General features: G+C 36.6%; 1 long non-coding RNA gene across 1 annotated transcript; it reads right to left on the minus strand.

Annotated features, from left to right (window-relative positions):
• Positions 1-5,669: 5,669 nt before the first annotated feature.
• On the minus strand, positions 5,670-8,987 carry LOC116421061. Its single transcript, XR_004231380.1, has 3 exons — positions 8,849-8,987; positions 6,795-6,895; positions 5,670-6,003 (listed from the first exon to the last, which is right to left on the minus strand). It is a non-coding gene; the product is annotated as an uncharacterized LOC116421061 (long non-coding RNA).
• Between the last annotated feature and the right edge of the window lie 4,123 nt (positions 8,988-13,110).

Below are 13,110 nucleotides of genomic sequence, written 5' to 3' on the forward strand. Positions count from 1 at the left end.
TTCCTATGAGTTATTAAATTTTATTTTGTCTTTTATTAAATCTTGTCCTATCTCTTATTCTTACTTATCTAGAAAAAAAAAATCTCATCTTGGAATGTAGCTCTAAGTGGAGCACACCCAGCCTGGAGTCAGGAAGACTCATTTCCCAGGCCTCAGACTCTTAGCTGTGTAACCCCAGGCAAATAGTTTCACCCTGTTTGCCCCATTCTTGTTGTTCACTCTTGTGCAATTCTTTGTGATACTATTTTGGGTTTTCTTGGCAAAAACACTTGAAGTGCTTTGCCATTTTCTTTTCCAGTTAATTTTACAGATGAGGAAACTAAGGCAAACAGGGTTATGTGACTTGCCTAGAATCATACAGCTAGAACATGTCTGAGGCCAGATTTGAGTTCATGAAGATTAATTTTTTTGATTCCAAGTTGAGCACTCTACCCACTGCATCACTTAGCTATCCCTTTATTTGACCTGATTTCCTCAAATATAAAATGGGGGATAATAATGTCACCTATCTTAAAGGGTTGTTGTGAAGATCAAATGAGATAATATTTCTAAAGTACTCAGCACAATGTCTGGTAAATAGTAGGCATTACGTAAATGTTTATTCTCTTCTCTTCCCCTTTTAATTGAACAAGGGTAGGGGGTAATTGAAATAGTTTCTGCAAGTCTTCATTTTCTCAAAGAAATAAGTAGGTAAATCAACCAAAGCTGCTTTAAGGGTGAGGGTGGATATGGGGGTGAAGTTGGGAGCAAAAGAAGGAATTCTTGGAATAGTGCCATCTCAGGATGATGAGAAGGGAGCTGAGGAGCAGCACCCAGTAGAAATATTGGTGAGCAGTAATGAGGACTCAGCTGGGGTTATGTACTTTGAAATTGTAGTGGTTGAAATCATCTCAGTCTTGTGACTTTTCTCCAGTGATGCTCAACAGCCCTGGAGCAGGAGGGGAGAAATGGGATGATAGTTATTTACATAAAGCTGAAGATTCACAGGTGGGAAGTGGAAGGTCAGGGAATGAGAGTCTCTACAGCAGTAATAAAAGCAATGTGGGATTGTGAAGGGAGGTTGGGTTTGAGTCAGAGATTATGGATTAAAATTCTAGTTGTGTCACTATTTAGTTATCTTTTGGGGGACAAGTCATTTAACCTCTCTGGGCTTCCTCATTTTAAACAATAAGAGGACTGGAATATATGACAGTTCTAAATCTATGAACTCAGGCCTCCACTCACTGCCTAGAAGTTGAAGGTGTTACATTTCACCCTTCTTCTAGGATTTTCTAGTACTCTTATGGGAATTTGGGACTAATTAGTCTCTGTCATTGGCTCACAGTCTCAATGATTATATTCTTTCAATTTAGATGCCTTTTGTACTATAGGTCTTTTAATCTGAGATTATTAGATTATCTTTTATAAAGGAATATTTGTTTCAATGGTATAGCAAGAAAAAAAATTGCAAATATTTTCCCCCAACATCTCAGAGGCAAAATTTCCTTCAAGTTCTAGGTCCAATACCTATGATACCAACACCCAAGCTCCTCTGGGCTTCCTTGCTGACCTGGCAGCAATATCCTTCCAGGAATCCTGCCTCCAATGTCATGATTGGCTCAGGCTTCTGGGTAGATTGAATGCATTCTAGATAAAGGACAAATAAAAGAGATTGAAACCCAATCCAATTTCTGAGGGTCGCAGGAATTAAAGGGAGAGGGACAAGGTAGTTCCTCCCCCACATCCAGCTCAGTGGATGGTACTTAATGCTTTGGGTGAATAAAATCTTCACTCCCATTTGGACTGTTGGAGAAACAGAAAAAGAGACTGTTCTAGTTTGTTAGTTTTTAGTGACTTGGCCTCTTTCAGCTACCCAATTAATGGAAAGAGGCTGCTCCCACACATGTGCAAAGGGGACACAGGATGTCTCATCTTGGAAGGTAGGGCTCTGCTGTCTCCCACATGGGTGCTTCCCACTCAGGTGATCTGGGCATATGCAAAACCTAGTTACAGTTTAAAATATGAAAATAGTAGATCATGAGGTCCAGGACTAGGAGTGAAGCTAAAGAAGTCACTGAGGGGTGAAGAAGCATTTATTAAACACCTTCTATATGCCAGGTTTTGTGCTAAGTGATACCAGGTAAAGGAAAAATCATGTTCTTGCCCTTGAGAAAGTTATATTGTAATGGAAGCAGTTACATGTGAGCAACTAAGTCCATAAATGGTATATACAGTGCAAAGTAGAGGGAGCTTCAGATGGGAGACCACTGAATAGTGAGGGAATCATAAAAGACATCTTGAAGAAGGTAGGAATTGAGTTGGAGAGGAGCTAGGGGATGAAGATGAAGCTGGAAAACATTAAAAGTACAAGGGACAGGAATAGGTCATGGAACTAGTGAAGATAAGGATGAAGAAAATGCTTAGATTGAATGAGAATAAAGGAGGTAGAAGGATAGGAAATAATTTTGGCAAGAGAGTAACATTTTAGCATTCAAGACTGATGAAATCACTTAGACTTGGTTGGTCTTAATTTTCTCACCTGAAAAATAAGATGTTCTCTACCGTCCCTTTTTGGTTCTATTTTTATGGCCTATAATAATGCTACTGCTATATAGGAGGGATTTTCAAAGAAAGCTGGTCCCTGTTGTAAAGGCCTCTAAAACAGGTTATGATGGCCTTATTAATGTAAAGGTAAAGTTATACTCCCATGTATTTATGCAACATGATAGCTCTGGTCCCTTTTCCTCTCGTGCTCCAGGATCAGTTCATTACATCTTCTCTTAAGGGTTTCTGAGTACTTTGAGGAACTCAATGGTTGTCTATTTCCTAATGCTATGACTGGTCCTCAATGGCTGTGTTCTTCCCCCATTGTTAGGCAGCAAGGTGGGGAACAGATAAAGAGTTCCTGGAGTCAGGAAGACCAGATATTAAATCTCTGATTTTTAAATACTTCCTATCTGGGTGACCTTGGGAAAATCAATTAACTTCTATCTGGCTCAGTTTCCTCAACTTTAAAATAGGGATAATGAATGTAATATTCTCGACTCTAAAATATAATGTTCTCTGGGAGAAGATTTCTTGCAGGGCTTCTGGAGGCAGCCTTAATGGTTCAAAGTAATAATCACCTCAAATGCAGCCATGAGTTAAAGTCCAAATCCTTTATTGTCTCTTCCAAAATCTTATCTCCTTCACTTGGGGCTTGGCTAATTTTTCTGGAGGCCTTCCGAATCTTGGTTTCAGTGTTCTCCACAGGACAGCCTGCCACCACTTCTCTCTGTCTTCCTCAGTTCTGCCCAACTGTCTTCTCTGGCTTCTGAATCTCCTGGACTGAATCCTGGCTTGTGAATCTCCCCAAGTCCATCCTGGTTGAGGCTCCTAGCTTATATATGCTCTCTTAAAGGTGTAAATCTTGTGGAATTATAATAAGTACTAAGTACATCTAGAAAACTGTTAAGCACCTTGCTAAACAACCATTGTCTCTATCAATTCCATTGACTTAGCACCTTGTAAGAATTCTAACAAATAATAGCACTTAGCTTCTAGTATTTTTATAAGGAAAAGTAGGCTCAAAACTTAGTTTTGTTCCTAATGGCGTTGGTCCTTGTTCTTTAGGGTATTGATGCTGGGCTAGAAATAATACCCAGCCTGGAAGGTGACTCTTGGGGTTCCTGTGGAACACTCTCCTAGGGTTAAAGGCTCCACTTCTGAATCTAGAATGGAAAAGTCAAATAAATATCCAGGCCCTACAGCCACATGACCTCAAAGAAGAAGTTCCTTGGTTCTTTCCCCTTTTACCAGAATTTATTACTGGCCACTGAGAAAGGAACAGTAATCAAGCTTCTCCCCAAGTGAGAAATGACCAAAGTTGGTTTTGAAGAAATCATCAGTTCTGATATTTCAGCCAATGCAAAGAAGCTTCTCCCGCCTGGTTAGCCAACTGGAACCAGTTACAGAATGTCCATTGATGATCCACAGTTTTTTCCAACGCACATTTTTAATATGCCATCGTGGTTTGCCTGGAGCAATTCCCCAGCACACTCTTCATGGATAGATGCCATTTGAGTAATCTGATGGGATTTATGCATGCTACAAACCCCTATCACATTTTAGAATGGAAGAATGCAAATGATTGGATTTGAGTATGAATTGTACATGTAGAATTTTCCTAATTCTATATAGTACTAAGGAAGTCATTAAAAAGAAAATAGAACCTCCCCAGGTTTTGACTATTGTCCAACAGATTCCTCTAGATTTCCTGAAGTTGGTAAAAACTAAAACTAAGGGGAGAATGTAAAGAGGGTAAAAAATCACTTTCCCCTATTTTAGCCTTAATACCTTAACTAGATGAGAATATGTCTTAATAGATTAATCAGTTTTAGGCTTTAAGTTTAGGCTAAGTGTAAACCATCCTTTGTACAAGAATCACATTCAGAATGGTTAAGGACACTTGTCTATTCCCCAGAAGTTATCTGTAAAATATGAACTAAATAGAAATGGATTCATTCAAAACACTGGAGCCAATTGAACATTCTACTAAGTTCTTTGAGAAAGAACTTCTTTGGGGAAATGGGTGGGGTAACTATTGGCTTTAGCTCTAGGGTTTGTCTGTAGTCCCTTCTGTATCCTTCTCCTCCCCGCCCCCCACTTCCCACAACCTTTTGCTAAGGGTTGTAAAGGGTTCAAAGGATTTTGGATTTCTCCATTTTCTTATCAGTTTCTTAGTCACATCTCTGGAATAACTGATGATAATCAAAATTGGAAGCCAAGGACAGAATAGATATAGATTTATGGCTTCACAAAAGAACCCAAAATACTAAGGAGAATTTCTTGCAGTAGTCAAAAACCATGAGTTGTCCCCTTTGCCACATGCTATCTCGAAGGTTGAGTTCATTTTCTTAGACTCTATGGAGTTTTGGAACAGTATGTCATAGATTTCTGGGGGCATATTTTTATTTATTTATTTACCTGTACATCCTTAGTAAATGAATATTTCTTTCTAAAAGCTACTAAAGGTTGGCTACTGCATAATACTGCCATCTCCAGTCATCCTGATCTACATCTGGCCACTGGACCCAAATGGCTCTGAAGGGGAAAGTGAGGCAGATGACTTTGCACAATCCTCCCTCAACTTAAATTAAATTCACTTGAATGTCATGGCATCACCTCCCTGATATCAGGATCCTTTTGGAGAACAAAGGACAAACAACAACAAAAATAACAACAAAGGCTAATTAACAAAATAATTCTTGAATGATAATGTTAGGAGGAGCACATTGGTGGGAGCTTAATGGTATTAGAGAATCACCCCAAACTTCTCAGAAATCTCCCTAGAACTTTGAGGGAAAGATTTAGCCAAGTTCAAAGATTTGAACTTTGAAGCAGGTTGGTATTATGGTGGTTAGAGAGCTGACTCTGGAATCAGGGAGACCTCAGTTCTTTCCTTGGAGGCAGATACTATTTTTCATGATTCCTTCGGGATTGTCTTAGAACATTGTATGTTACTGAGAAGAACCAAGTCATTCACAGTTGCTACTGTTGTGTACAATGTTCTTCTGCTTCTGCTCACTTCACTTTGTATAAGTTCATAGAAGTCTTTCCAGGTTTTTCTGAAATCATTTTGCTTGCCAAGAAATTAGAGTTTTATATTATAAATAATATATAGTTTTATTATAAATAACTTTTTTGGAGGGTCCAAATCTTTTATTTTATAGAAGGAAATCTGAATGAAAAAAATTCCCTCTAACAATGCAAAATACCTCTTGCTTTGCCATTTTATTTCACAAATAATCTTTTCTCTTGTTGGGTAGTTCTAATTATTATTCTATCTCAAGTTAAAATCTACTTCCTTGTAACTTTTATTCACTGCTCCTAACAGGACCATCTTGAGTCATTTGTATCTATATATTTTGTCAATGGACCCAGATGGCTCTGAAGGAGAAAGTGAGGCTGGTGACTGCACAGGTCTCTCTCATTGAAATCCAATTCATGCATGTCATGGTATCACCTTGTTATCATGGTCTTCCTCTAGAATGAAGAACAAATAATGACAACTTTATTCCTAGTTTTATTCTTTGTAGTAATATAGAATCTTTATTTTCATTTTTCCAGCCCTTTTAATATCAATCAATTGGTAACTATTTCTTAAGTATGTTGCAGGCACTGTGTGTTAAGTATTGAGGACAAAACTAAGAGTCTGTCCACTCAAGAAGATTACTTTGGAGGTATATGTTCACATATAAGTAAATACATCATGTCCCTGTCTTTTTCTGTCTCTCTGCCTCTCTCTGTCTTTCTCCATATGTGTCTCTCTCTGTCTTTCTTTCTATGTATGTCTCTCTGTCTTAATCTCTGTCTCTGCCTCTGTCTCTCTCTCTTTCTTGTCTGAAGTCAACCATCTTCTCTTATGAATCATTTTTTAGCTGACTCATTATTTTTATTGTTATTTTCCTGAGCTAATAATCCAAGTTTTTGTTCAGTTATTTTCTCATTAATACAATTGAAACCTCTTTCTCATTAGCTCAGAGCCCCCATTCTAGTTTATTAAATATTAATTATTTAATAAACTAGAGAAAAAACCCTCTTTTCCCATGGGTAATTAGTCATCTTTTCCCCCAATAAAACCCCCTAATTTTCTAAGATTAAATAAATATGAAAGTTATAATATATAGTTTATTAATAATGCAAATCATAATCATAAAGACATAAATATTTATTATATTGTAGCTAAGTAATTATAGCTGGAATCACCTCAAACTACCTCTTTGCTGTAGGCCCAGCCTTGCTTCTCAACATCATTTAAATTAATATTGCCTTACCTGGTCTCTTGGACTCTAGCAGCCTCCACACTTACTGTATCTTCTGTACAGTTCTTCTAAGCATTGAATCTCTGTCAAGATGCTGTCCTCTTGTGAGAGAACTTGAAACCAAAAGGGAAGTGATTACAATTTTTCAAATTCCTAAAACTTAAAGTAGACTTGTACTGTCTGATGATCTGGTTTGAATGTCTTATTCATACTTCAGGGGATTCAAGGATGGAGGAAGAAAATGCCTAACTGGATTTTTTTTAATGTGTAATTCCCTTGTGGAGCTGTTAGAGGAAGCTTGTGAGTAACCTTCACTCAAGGAGTGCCCTTGCTTCATTTTAGAAGCACTGCACATTTTAAGTTTTCTTTTTCTAGATAAAAGTTATAGGTTGGAGGGCAAAAAAAACCGTTAAGAGAAAAAAAACTGAAGAAATAAAGTATTGGATTCAGAGTTTGAGGGTCTTGGGTTTAAATTAAACTGTAACACTACATATAAGGCCCTGAACAAATCATTAACCTCTCTAGACCTCAGTTTCCTCAACTATAAAACTAAGAGGCTAGAGGTTCTTTAAGTTTTTTTTGTTGTTCTAGATCTATGTGCTTATAATTCTATAAAGGAACACATAGGTTTGTCGATTAAGGGCTAAAAGATAAATTAGAGGTCTTGATCAATAAATATTTATGAAGTGTCTACTATGTGCCAGGATGTGGCCACTGTGCATGCTATAGTTTCTTGGAGCCATAGGTGAGAATTGGATGAAAGGTGAACTCTGTCAAAGGCAAATGAGCAGTCCAGTCCATGAGCAGTCTTAGCAGATGAGCTGTAGTAGATTGAAGATAGGGAGAAGGCTCAAATATTTGGGTGAGGTAGGGCAATGTTCACCCCAAACCCATTGAAGACTTTGCCTGGAGAATGGGCAAATGAGAGTAATTTGTTCCTATGGTCATGAAGGTGGATGAAACAGGCACTGTGGAATGCTTAGAGTTTGGTCAGACATCAAAAATACTAATCTCATCCACTGCTTCCTGGGACATCACCAGTCATCCTGACTTTGGTCTTGCCACTGAACTTCAGTGACTCAGGAAGAGAGAGCGAGACTGATGATTTTGTGCTAGTCTCACCAAAATCCAATTCGTGCACAAGTCACACCCTGTAATGTCATTGATCCTCTGAAATAAAAGATGAACAACAATAAATATGTACCAGGCATTTGCTAAGTGCTAAGGATATTGAAATAGACAAAGGATAGTTCCTGCCCTAAGGGGATTTAGAGCATAATGGTGAAGATATCATACAAATAAATATCTACAGAGGGAGGTATATATAGGATAAATAGGAAGTAATCAATAAAAGGCAGGTACTAGAATTAAGAGAAAGTTTGGGCAGGGCTTCTAGGAAAAAAAAGTGGGATTCCAGTTGGATTTTATAGAAAGCCAGGGAAAATAGGAGTTGGAGCAGAGGAGTGAAAGCACTACAGAGATACATAACTAGTAGTAAAAATTAAAATAATAATAATAATTAGCATTTTCATAGTCCTTTAAGGTTTACCAAGCATTTTATATTCTCACAACAATTCTGTGAGGCAGGCATTGTTATCACTCTCATTTTACAAATGTGGAACTAAGGCTGAGAAGTTAAGTTATATGACTAAGAACACAGTTAGAAATCATCTGAGCCAGGATTTGAACCAAGAACTCTCCAACAATTCCAAATGCTTTAAAGGAAGTCTAGTGCTCCTAAGAGAGAAGGAACATTAACTCATTTTAAATATAACACATGATTTATCTTTGAAACTTGTTTTCTGAAAATGTCTATGCTAAATAACTGCCATTTTTATGGGAGAGCCCAAGATTCAGCTACCTCCATCCCCTGGCCTCATTCTGTATCCTCCAAAGCTACATACGCACATTTGTCAAATGACTAGCCTTGTTATCCCACTTATCTTTCTTTGTCCCAGACTGGGATTTATTGATCTGATCAGGAGAATTCAAAATCATAGAGAAAAGACAAGGTTTTTGTGTTCTCTTGTAATGAGATTATATCATGAATGGAGCTCTTCTCTTACCTTTCTTGGACCTCTGCATTTTGTCTCTTTTCCTGGCAGATGCTAAAGGGAGATGAAATCAGAACTCCAAGTGTCTGGCCAGTCAGGAAATGTCCGTTTTAACTTAGAGATGGGAACAGAGAAGCCTGAACTGATTGAATTTACCCATCTCAGAGTCCTTTCTACAGCTTCCAGAATTAGCATATCCTGTTGTCTGTTCTCATTTCTGTGTTTTCTCAAAGGACAACATGTGGTGGAAAGACATTTTAATAGATGAATTTGGCCAAAGAAACAGTCTGAGAACATTACAGAGAAAAACTCCTCTCCTTCCCTTGTCCCCTTTGCTTAATTTTTGGGAAACTGTTCCATGGCAGATGGAAATTAAATGCCAAATTGATTGGATGGCACCAACAAGCATCAGTGCTGCTTTAAAAATTGTGTAGGTGTGTTTTTTAATATGAAAAATATTTTGAATTGAGGAATCCTAAACTCTAAAATAAAATGAACTCTGAGCTCAATAATTAAACACAAATTTCATTATCTTTTTAAACTAAAAAAGGAACCAAATAAGATTCAGAGCAAAACAAAACTTAGTAACCAGTTTGTACCCAGAATATAATCTATATATTTGCTCAAACTACTTCACTAGAGATGCAGTATAGAGAAGTGTATATGGAACTGACTTCATTATTAGTCAGTTATATACTTATAACTGACACATGCCACCTTTGTGATGGGGATGGATTGGCCAATCAACCTAGGTAGGGATGATGATGATAATAATCTGGGGAAAGTTTATTACCTAGGAGTTCCTACCAGTGATAACATCACCCATGTGGCTCAAAAAATATCAGATCAAAACTAGAGAATCATACTATTCAGAGCTATATAATGACAGAACACCAAACTTAGTCGGGAAGGTCTTGGTTTGGGTTCCAGACCTTGCTAATTAATCAAACTTCTACAAACTTCGATTTCCTATCTAATAAAATAAGAATAATAGAACTTCCCTTGCATACTTTCTAAGGTTGTTATAAGGAAAATACTATAAATGATGAAGTATATAGGGTATTCCAAAAGTCTTAGTGTAGTTTTAGTTTACTAAAACTGATGGAATACTATTATAATATATGAAACAATGAGCAGGATGATTTCAGAAAAAAAAAAAAAACCTAGGAACTTTTATATATATATGAACTGATACCAAGTGAAGTGAGCAGAACCAGGAGAACATTGTACATAGACACAGCAATATTGTAAGGATAATCAACTTTGAATGATTTAGCTACTCTGATCAAGACAAAGACCCAAAACAATTCCAAAGGACTCATGATGAAAAATGGTATTCTTCTCTAGAGAGAAAACTGATGAAATCTGAGTAAGATTGAAACCTACTTTGTTTATTTTCTTTTTCTTTTCTTTGTGCTTTCTTTTATAACATGGTTAACATGGAAATATATTTAGCAGGACTTTACATGTATAACTATATGAGATTGTCTCCTCAAGGTAGGGGGGGTAGAAGTAGGAGGGAAGAAGAGAGAGACATTGAAACTTAAATTTTTTAAATATTATTTTTATGTGTAATTGAAAAAATAAGAGAAAAAATGAGTTGATTTCAAAGAATACAATTTTAACAACTTGTAAGTCATTCCTAATAGGTCTACATCAGGATAAAGATCAAGATTAAGACCAAAAGCTGGAAGATACCAAAATACTTATCCAGTCTAATATTGTCATCTTCAAAATGAGGAAACTGAAACCCAGGAAAATTAAGCTATCTAAGGTCACAGAAATAGCATCAGAGATGGGACTTGAATTTAAATACTCTAACCAGCGTGATTTTCCATTGTTCATACGTCTTAATTTTTCTTGTATGTGGTCATATAAGCAGCGTCATGTGGTAGATAAAGAGCTTGCCCCTAGTTTAAAAAAAAAAAAAAAAAAAGACTTGTGTTCAAATCCTTTCTTTGACTCTTACTCATTTGTGTGACCCTTGGCAAGTTACTTACCATATCATTGTCCTAAACGTTTCTCCAAGGATATAAGAACATGTGCTATATAGGGAAGGGATTCCTTATGTAATGAAATCATAAATCTGTCCTTATCTCCCAGCTCCCCAAAGACCAAAGTTTGTAGTTAACTCTAGTTGTATTTTCTCTACCTTGTATTATTTTGTAAAAGTCTTTCCATATTTCTTTGTATTCTTCATTCTATCTCAGGCTTATTTATATTATAATATTTACTTCATACTGTTAAATTGTGAATATGATTTTGTTCCCATTTAGAAGAATGATATGCTACTCTTGAGATTCTCAATGAATATTTTGCTGATCTACAAAATTAGAGGCAGCCATTTGAATGACTACATGGAATAAGATTGAATAATTTGGCCAGTGCCCTATGTAATCAATTAGCGAATCCATTATTCTCCCAATAAGCATTTGTTCAATGCAAGCCATATGCCAGTCACCGTACCTCATTAAGTTTTACAACAAGCTTTTATTAACTATCTACTCTGGGTTCAGTTTTGCGATATGGACTTTATGTATCTATGTATTTATCTTTGTATGTAGGTATCTATCCATCTGAAGCAATTGGGGTCAAGTGACTTACCTAGGGTCACACAGCTGGATACTACTTGAAGTCATATTTGAACCAAGTTTGGTATTCTATTCTGTCACCTGACTAACCTGTGACATAGACTTGAAAAAATTATTTGTATCTAGACCTGTGGTTTCATTCATTTGACAAGTTTTGATATAAAAATATCAAAGTTTGTGGTCACAAAAATAAACTGAAGACCCCATCCCTGATGTTGAGTTTACAATATTGTAAATGTTTCCACCTGAAACAGTAGGAGAACAATTAAAGATGGAGTGATTGAGATTGTGAGGTACCATTTGGTGGGATGACTTTATAATTTGAAGACTTGGATCTATATCCTATCTGTTACTTATAAGCTTTATGATTTTAGGCAAGTCATTCTTTGGGATCTCAATTTCTTTCACCTAAAAAAGAGGAGGTTGCATGTAGTTCCTTTCAGTTCTACCATCTTTTGTTTCTGGGATGATGTTTGTTTAAGGAATTTAGAAAGGGAAGCTTCTCCATGGAATGGGATTAGATCACCTTGTAATGGGGATTCATGAGTAACAGGACAAGTATGATTGACTTCTTCAGCTAGACCCTGGCAAATTCATTGGCCTGAATTCTGTGACTTCTTATTACTTAATTACTACATTAAATAACAATAATAAAAATATTTCACAGTTGTATAGCAATTTTATTTATTCCCCCAAAGATCTTCCCATTTATTCTTAAATGGCATAATGAATAAGAAAATGGCCAAAAGACAAGTCTTTTTGAAGAGAAGAGCTAGGAGCAATGGGTAGGAGTTATAAAGAAAAAAATTTAGGCTTGAAGCAAGAAGAAACAGATGGGCCTATTGTAAATTCTGTACCCAAATTATTGGTGTAGGGTAACTTCTGGTAAGTTACTAGAACAGATTTGCAACTATTTTATAAATTATATTACTTCTCAGTCCAATGCTGCTTTCCATCTAAAGCTTCTTAAACTGTGTGTTGCAGCCCCATAAAAGGTCACATTGAATGTGGTGATTGTGAAATTATGATTATTATCAGCAAATATTTTATTTGTATACCTATTTCATATACTTATATACCTGGAGTCATCTAAAAATTTCTTGGATAAAGAGGGTTTGTGACTGGAACAAGTTTAAGAAACCCTGAAAGGCAACTCTGATGGCAATCTACATGGATTTTTAATACCTACCTATTCACTTTTTCTCATTTTCCTCTTCATAGTACTCTGGAATTCCTGACATAGATAAGGAACTCATAAAGGGCTTTCTTCCTTCTAAATCATTCATGATGTGGTAGATAGATGGGTTATGTAAGAGTCGGTCTAGGAGGTTAATTACAGAGATTCCATTACTGTCCCAACTGAGTAAGAGTGGTGATAGAGGTGGGGAGTGTGACAAGTGAGGCTAGGGAAGCCACAGACACTTTTGTGTAAAGCATCAGGAGAAATGGTGGGCAAGCAGCCGCACTTGATAGAAATGTGAAGTAAATCAAAAAAGCACTTAGCTGGGGAAAGGCCACAGGGAGGAAGCTTAAGCATGAATCACTACCTTTTTTTTGTTAGCTTGGTTCAGTGTTTATACAGTATATATGTTTATCCCTGCTCTTCTGGGAAATCCCCAGTTATAGTAATTGCCAACATAGATTCTTCTATTTAGTTCACTGAGTTGTCACTGAACACATCAC

This window comes from Sarcophilus harrisii, chromosome 1, assembly GCF_902635505.1.
Source record: "Sarcophilus harrisii chromosome 1, mSarHar1.11, whole genome shotgun sequence".
NCBI lineage: Eukaryota > Metazoa > Chordata > Mammalia > Dasyuromorphia > Dasyuridae > Sarcophilus > Sarcophilus harrisii.